The following is a 9,159-nucleotide window of genomic DNA, read 5'->3' on the forward strand; positions in this document are numbered from 1 at the left end:
AGTGGAGACACAACCCCGCTGCAGGGTTTCAACCCAAAACATCGACAATTCCTTTCCTCTCACAGATGCTGCTCGACCCTCAGAGTTCCTTCAGCAGATTGTTTGTTGCTCAACCATCAGTCATCTCCTGCCCTTTCTGTGGAAGAGTCTGTGGTTCCTACACTGGCCTCATTAGCCAACTCAGAACCCACAAAAAGAGTCTTGGAGTGGTAGTGAGTACCGTTTTGAATCACAGACTTGAACACAAAAATCTAAACTGACTCTCCAGCACTGTACTGTGAACCTCAGCTCTGTTGGAGATGCCTTCTCTTAAGATCTCTTCTGTGAGATCTTAAAGAAAGTCTTTGCTTGCTTGCTTAGGTGCACATAAAGAGTCCCAAAACGGTTTTGTGAAGAAGGCAAGGCACGTTCTCCCCAGTGTCCCACCCAATGCTTATCCATTAATCAACATTTGTAAAATAGAGACAACAGCTTGTTGTGTAAACTGTTTGATGCTTTCGCTTCAAGAAGTGGCAAAAGTCAGCATCTTCAGGAGGAAAGATAGAAAAAGGAAAATTTGGTAAATGAATAAGAAGGCAAAGTATAATTACTGGCCAGCTTGTTGGAACAGAGGGCACACCTTCTTGTCATGTATCTTCCTTTGCTTCACCTGTAGATTTGATCTCCCATCTAAACAAGTGCTGGAGACATCAGCAATGGTTTATGCAGAGCAATAAAATCTCTTCCTAACCAATTGTGTAAGTTTGCTAACCAGTCAATTTTGATGACATTGAATATCTTCCCTTAATTTAGAATGTGCAAGCACAATACCAGTAATAAGAAACATTGCTCAACCAGAACTGCTTCAAAAATAACTCACTAGTCAGCATTCTGTTTTGTGATTTTCTTTTTGGGAATTGTATGCTTCTCATTATGAAGGACATTAGCTTCACTATTTATTTCCCATATCAGCCATGAAAAGGGCAATATCTTGCTCCCACCAATCAGGCAAGTCCAAATGTAAACAAGCGTGCAGTATTGGTTTGACATGTGCACCATGTGGATTTGCCAGGACTGCAGGCTTCCTAATGGTGCATCCTCACATGGGGTTGAGCTTGTCATATATAAATCCTGAGATGTTCTGCAAACACAATGGTGTGATTTTACTTATGAGCAGCAACTGTTCTCAAAGGATCAGGATGTTCACTTTTTGAAACCCAAACAGCTGTAATGCTGACTTTATTGAGCAATAGGTGGCTCTGCATTCCATCCATGAAGCACTGGACCAGACTGAAGGATCTCCATCTGTTCTGATGCTCATAAGCTACAGTATGTACTTCCAGTGACTTGAGCACTGGTGTGGTCTTGGAGATTAAATAAACTGCTTTGAGCGTGGGTGGCTCTGTTCAGAGAGCACTTTCTTCCCACATCTGTCTGCCTGGCAAGAAATGACAAAGGCTTTGGTTGTGGTAAGATCACAAATGCTGTCAACCTGAGGATGAAGTCACCTGCAAATTCCCAGGGTGGCTATAGAGTCATAGGGTCATACAGCATGCAAACAAACCCTTTGGCCCAATCAGTCCATGCCAGTGAAGATGCCCATCTAAGCTAGTCCCATTTGCCCATGTTTGGCCCATATCCCTCTGAACCTTTTCTATTCATGTACCTGTACAAGTGCCTTTTAAATGTTGTTATTGTTACTGCTTCAACCATTTCCTCTGGCAACTCATTCCACATACTGACCACCCTCTGGGTGAAAATGTTGCCCCTCATGCTCCTACTAAATCTCTCCCCTCTCACCTTAAACCTATGTCCTCTAGTTCTTGATTCCCCAATCATGGGAAAAAGACTGTGTGCATTCACCCTATCTATGCCCCTCATGATTTTATACACCTCTATCAGATCAGCCCTCATTCTCCTACATTCCAATGAATAAAGTTGGAGCCTGCTCATCCTCTCTCTATAACTCAGTCGCTCGAGTCCTGGCAACATCCTCGTAAATCCTTTCTGCATTCTTTCCAGCTTAATGATATCTTTCCTATAGCAGGGTGACCAAAACTGAACACAATACTCCAAACGCAGTCTCACTGCAACATAACATCTCAACTTTATATTCAATGCCCTGAATGATGAAGGCCAGCATGCCAAAAGTGTTCTTCGCCACCCTGTCTACCTGTGACGCCACTTTGAGGGAACCATGTACCTTTGCTCCTTGGTCCCTCTGTTCTACAACACTCCCCAGGGCCCTACTCTGATTTGTCTTCCCAAAAAGTAACACCTTGCATTTATCTGAGGGGTTAAGGGAATGGGGTGGGGGTGGGATAGAGAGGACACCTCAGTAATGTTTGTAATCTGTTGGTGAAAAAAAAATACAGGAGTGCCATGATGCTCACATAATCCCACAGAACCATAATATCAGTCTGAGTTTGGCTTCAGGCTAACCTTGCATAAGAGCAGCCTGAACTTGAATAAGATAAGATAAGATAAGATAAGATAAGATAAAGATACCTTTATTAGTCACATGTACATTAAAACACACAGTGAAATATATCTTTGCGTCGAGTGTTCTGGGGGCAGCCCACAAGTGTCACCACGCTTCTGGTGCCAACATAGCATGCCGACAACTCCTAACCAGTATGTCTTTGGAATGTGGGAGGAAACCAGAGCACCTGGAGGAAACCCACGCAAACACGGGGAGAACGTACAACCTCCCTACAGACAGTGGCCGGAATTGGACATCTGAGCCTCTAATGCAGCACTTAGACTTTGGATGGCTATGGTTTGAGCTGCAATGGAGTTATGGAACTGCTATCAGATGCTGCATGATAACTCAGTTCCCAGGTAGAAATAGATCTGCCCACCACTTCTATTTGGATGGGGTCCAAGTTCTGTAAAAGCAGAGTGCCTGATCCCAAACAATGCACATATGCTTTCCAATATACCGATAATACAACATAAAAACATAAGAAACAGAGCAGGGGAGAGACTATATGACCCTCAAACCTGGTCTGCTATTCAATAAGATCATGAAAGATCTGATCTTGACCTCAGCCACATTTTCTGACTTGATCCCAATTACTCTCGACTACTCTACAGACCAAGAATCTCTCTCTCACGGTCTTGAATATATTCAACAATTCTGTCTCCACAACTCTCGGGGGTGGGGAATTCCATAACCTTCCTTATCTCCACTTCAGAGGATGATCTCTTATTTTGAAACAATACCCCACCTCCCCAGTTCTACAACCCCCACGAGGGGAAACATCCTCTCAAAATCTCAACACTGAGTATTTCACTTTGTATACTCATTAGCTCACTTCTCATCTGTTTTCTACAGAATTTCATCCATCTGCGAATTGTCTTGGAGATCCTTCTCCTAGCCTACATCAAGCCTTTCATGCTGGAACTCTCCGGTTGCAGATATCGCTTCTCAGGCTAATCTCAACAGTTCATGGAATGCCAGGTTTCTGAAAATGTGGCTTTGAACATCAGGATGAGTGACTGGAGGTCTTTCTCTTCACATTCTTGATGCTGAGCCATTGCCTGGTAAGGTTGGAGTTTTAGAAAAGGAGAAAGACATATGGACAGGATTTGGTGTCTAATTTTTCTTTTCTTTCTTAATAATATCCCAATGTCTCCTCCCTGCCATGCTGTTATTTTCATTCAGTTGTAGCAATGTCAATAATCTCTGACACCACACTCAATGCTAATGTTCAATCTGGAAAAGAAGAGATCAGAGTTGTCACTAATAGTACAGCTCATTCAAGATTTTTGTTGGGACTGTGTAGGGAAAACAGAGTTGGAGCTGATGGTAATGATATCATATGAAGCAGAGTAAGGTGTGAGAGAATTGAGGAAGAATTCAAAGAAAAGGTCCTGCCAATGTCATAATGACTGTGACTGAGGGTAAGAGATGGAACTTTGAAGAAAGCCTTGAAACGGAACTTTAAGAATTAATTTGGACACATCGAATGTTGAGTTTGTTTAGTGCTGAAGTGGGAATGAGATGGTACAAGTGCAGAGCCATGAGGTGGGATTGGGATTTTGTCAGGAGGGACTGGGACAGAGCTGTGAAGTGAAACTACAGTAGAGCAGTGAGGTGGGACTGGGATAGAGGCATTAGGTGGGACTGGGGTAGAGTTGTGAGGTGGGACTGGGGTAGAGCTGTGAGGTGGGACTGGGGTAGAGCAGTGAGGTGGGACTGGGATAGAGGCGTTAGGTGGGACTGGGGTAGAGCTGTGAGGTGGGACTGGGGTAGAGCAGTGAGGTGGGATGGGGGTAGAGCTGTGAGGTGGGATGGGGGTAGAGCCATGAGAGGTCCAGAAAAAGAAGAAAAGTGTCACAGATAGTTAGGTGAATGAGGACAGGGTGGAGGCTTGGAACAAGGACTGTTCCCTGCAGCCAACAAAAAGACTGGCATAGCTAGGGGTCATGTGACTGCCCAGGGCTTCACCTTTTATCTGCAGAAAGTAGGAGGGATCAAAAGAGAAGTTGTTGAGGGTCAGAACAAGTTCTGCCAAGTGGATGTCAGTGTAAGTGGAGGAGAACTGGTTGAATCTTTGTTCAAGAAAGGAACAGACAACTCTAAAACCTTGCTGTTGGGGTTGGTGATGGAAAGAGAATGGATGTCTTTGGCAAAGATGAGCCAGTTGGGACCAGGGAATTGGAAGCGATCAAAATGGTGGAGGGCATGAGAGGTGTCCCTGATGTAAATTAGAAGGAACTGGACAAGGGGGGACAGGATGGAGTCCAGGTATGAAATGAGTTCAATGAAGCAAGAACAGGCAGAAATAATGTGCCTACCAGGACAGTCATAGTTATGGATCTTGGGTAAGAGATAGAAGTGAGTAGTGTTGGGCTGGGGTACTTAGAGGTTGGAGGCTGTGGAGGGAAGATCGCCTGATGTGATGGGATCTGTCACGGTCTGGGAGACAGTGGCCTGATGTTCATTACTGGGGTCAGAGGAAGGGATGGAAGGTATGAGGAGGTATCAGAAAGCTGGCATCCAGCCTCTGCAAGGTAGAGGTCAGTGCGTCAGAAACAACGGCACCTCCAATGTCTGCAGGTTTGAATACAAAGTTGGGACTGGTCTGAAGTGAGTGGAGTGCTTAATGTTCAGAGTGGGTGAGGTTGGAGTGGTTGAGGGGAGTGGAGAAGTCAAGGTGGTTCAATGGGAGCTGAGATGGGATCTGTATCAAGCCATGAGAATTAATTGCTGAAGAGCATTACGATAGAACTGTAAATGGGGATAGAGTTAGAGCCATGAGATCAGACTGATGAAACCTGTGAGATGCGGCTATAAAATGGAAATTAGATAAACTGTAAAATGGCTTGGGACAATATTGTGACATTGGGTTGAAGTACTATGAGAATTTTTATTGGACAGAGCTGTGAGATCAATTTGCGCAATGGAGTTGGGATAGTACTGACAGATTGCATTGGTAAAGAGCTGAGAGAATGAATTGCAACAGACTTTAGGGAGCCTGTGTAGATACAACAGCCAGCAGCAGTTTGCTGACCATGTCTTTTTTTAATCTTAAAATGGCTGACATCAAGACAGGTTTATTCCAGCAATTTTCTTTACAAAAACAGAACCGAAAATTCGTTTTTAAAATGCTTCTTGCATATTGTAACTTTCAGTTCCGGTGTTATTTATACAATTGTTGCTTCCAGAAATAAAAGCATTTCCTTATTAATAAATTTCTATATCCAGCAAACCCCCAACTCCACCGCACAGTATTGTTAAACTTTTACTTTACTTATTGGAGGATAGTACACCCCAGGGGTTACTGCAGGGACAATTATTTTTCTTGAAAAAACTAACAACTTGAATTTGGGTGTGCAGAGCAGGTTTTGCAGTTGACACAAAAACTTTGGAGTGTGGTAAATAGTGAAAAGACCAGTGTCAATGCCCAAATAGGCTCGTGGATATAGCAAATAAAAGGAATGTTACAAAGTGATAGGATAATTGAAGATAGGCAATGTAAAATATGAAGGTCACAATTCTGAAGGGGATTCAAGAATAAGACCTATAGATATATGTAGAAATCTCTTAAGAAAGGTGGGCAGGCCCACAAGGCAGTCAAAAAAGGCATTTGGGTTCTGGGCTATAAATATCAATGAAGAATACGAAGTTTGTTATTTTGAACTTTAGTTCAGTTGTAGCTCCTGTGGTGTTCACTCCTGGATACCTCATTTTAAGAAGGATGTGAAGGCCTCAGAGAGGAAACAAACAAGAGTTATCAGATTGGCCTGAGAGATGAGAGCCTGTGGGGTTTGTTGTTGCACGCCCAAAGCAAACTAAGTCTCACCCATATACCCCAACCACAACAAGCCCCACCCAGAATCAGCTCCTTACTGTCAGAGTACAGTGTTAATAATCCCATCTGTACTCTGTTAAAGAGATGGCTGCCAAGACTATGGTGCGTTGGTTTTGACTTTCCTAAATTCAAGAAGGGGTATAAATGTAAATCCATTCTTTGAGAAAGGAGGGGGGCAAACAGGATGGTGTAGGTCAATGAGCCTAATATCAGCAGTAATAAAAATTCTAGGGCATGGTTTTATGGAAAATTGTTGTATGATTAGGCAGTATCAACACTTTCATAAAAAGCAGATTGTGCTTGATGAATTATTGGAGTTTTTTTTTTCTAACAGGATGGTTGAGAGGGAACCTTTGGGTATACCATATTTTGATTTTCAGAAAGTTCTCAATAAAGTGTCAAACAGAAGGTTGAGTCATAGAGTCAGAGGTTAACAGCAGAGGAATAGGCCCTTTGGCCACCATGTCCGTGCCAACCTTTTTGCCCATTTACTCTAATCTCATTTTCCAGCATTAGGTCTATATTCTTCTATGCGCTGCCTATTTAAATGCTGTCTAAATGTACCTTAAATGTAGTGACTGTACCTGACTTCACCACCTCCTCTTGTAGCTCATTGCAGATACCAACTACATTTTGTGTGAAAAATTTACTCCTAAGATCCTCTTTAAACCTCCTCCCTCTCACTTTAAACCTATGACCTCCAGTTTTAGACACATGCACCACTGGAAACAGACACTGGCTACTTTCCCTCTCTATGCCTCTTATAATTTTATACATCTCTATCAGGTCACCCCTCAGCCTCCTTTGCTCCAAGGAAAATAAACCCAGACTATCCCATCTCTCCCCATAACTAAAGTCCTCCAATCCAGGCAACATCCTGGTGAATCTTCGTGGCACTCTCTCCAGTACAACCACATCCTTCCTTTCGTGTGGTGACCAGAACTACACATGTGTTTTTCACCACCCTCTGGACCTGTGTTACCACTTTCAGAGAACTATGGATTTGAACCCCAAGGTCCTCTGTTCATCAATATTCCTTCGTGCCCTACCACTTACTATATACGTTCTACCCCTATCTGACTTCCCAAAATGCATCACCTTGCACTTATCATGATTAAATTCCATTTGCCAATGCTCCAGTCAACTTTCTATCTGATCTATATCTTGCTGTATCCTTAGACAACCTTCCTTGCTATCCACAACATCACCATCTTTCGTGCCTTCTGCAAACCTAACAATCATACCTCCATTATTCACACCCAAGTCGTTAATATATACACAAGTGACAAGGGTCCCAGCACTGATCCCACCAGTCACAAACTTCCAACCAGACAAGCATTCTTACACCACTATCTTCTGCCTCCTATCACCAAGCCAATTTTGGATCCAATTAGTCAACTCGTCTTGGATCCCATGTGCATTAACTTTCTGGGCCAGTCTATCTTGCAGGACCATTTCAAATGTCTTACCAAGGTCCATATATACAATGTCTATGCCCTGCCTTCATCAATCTTCTAAGTGTCCTCCTTAAAAAAAACCTGCCAAATTAGTGAGGCAGGATTTCCCTCACACAAAGTCCTGCTGATTATTCCTGACCAGCCCCTGCCTTTCCAAATAAACATAATCCTATCCCTTAGGATTTTCTCCATAATTTCCCTACTACTGAAGTAAGGCTCATTGGCTTGTTGTTACCTGGCTTATCCCTGCTGCCCTTCTTAAATAAAGAAAAAAAACATTAGCCATCTTCCAGTCTTCTGGTACCTCCTCTGTGGCTAATGAAGATGGAAAAATCTCCGTCAAGGCCCCAGCTATCTCTTCCTTTGTTTCCCATAGCAACCTACAATAGATCTCATCCAGCCCTGGGGATTTATCAAACCTTGTACATCCCATGATATCTAACACCTCTTCCTTCTTAACACTACCTGCTCAGATTATCCATGTAGCCCTCCCTGAACTCACTATTCTCTTTCTCCTTGGTGAATACAGACATATTCACATCGGGCCTCGCCCACATTGCCTGGCTCCCCACTTAAATTACCCCTTTGATCCCAAAGGCAGTGCATTTTTTTGCCAGGCTGATCTACATACAGAATGTTTTGGGATTTTCCTTAATCTTCCTTGCTAAGGATATAATGGGTCTTTTTTGCCCTCCTAATTTCTTTCTTAAATTCTCTCCTAAGCACTTTATATTCCTCAAGAGACACCCTACATCCCAGCTGCCTATACCTGCCAAATGTTTCTTTTTTTTTCCTGATCAAATCTTCAATAACCTTTGTTATCTAAGGTTCCCTAATCTTGACATCTTTGCCTTTCACCATTACCAGGGCATGCAAGCATCTGCTCCCAATTTACTTTTGCCAGGTTCTCTGTTACACTATTGAAATTAGTTTTCCCCCAATACAAAACCTTAACTTGAGGACCAAACTTTTCTCTTTCCATAACTATCTTGAAACTTACAGAATTATGGTTACTGTTCCCAAAGTGTTCCCCCATCTACACTTCCACCACAAATCCCGTTCCATTTCCAAAGATAAAGTTGAGTACTGTCCTGCCTCTAGTAGGACTCCTTACATATTGTCACAGAAAACTGGTCTCAAAAAAACGTTCCACCTGGTGGAACATCTTTCTTTTGTTCCTTTAAATATTGTTGAAATCTCATTATTGCTATCACTTCATGAAGATTCACATCATACTCAGTGGCTCCAAATGCACTGAAAAGCTAGAAGCAAGACATCAGCACAACATCAAGGGCTGAAGGCCTGTTCTTGTGCTGTACTATGTTCTAGCTGATTTGAAAACATGAAGAGGTTGTGTTGGGCGGTGCAGCATTGGTGATCTTGGTGGCCTCTGCATGGAGTTT

The sequence above is a fragment of the Pristis pectinata genome, chromosome 14, assembly GCF_009764475.1.
Source record: "Pristis pectinata isolate sPriPec2 chromosome 14, sPriPec2.1.pri, whole genome shotgun sequence".
NCBI lineage: Eukaryota > Metazoa > Chordata > Chondrichthyes > Rhinopristiformes > Pristidae > Pristis > Pristis pectinata.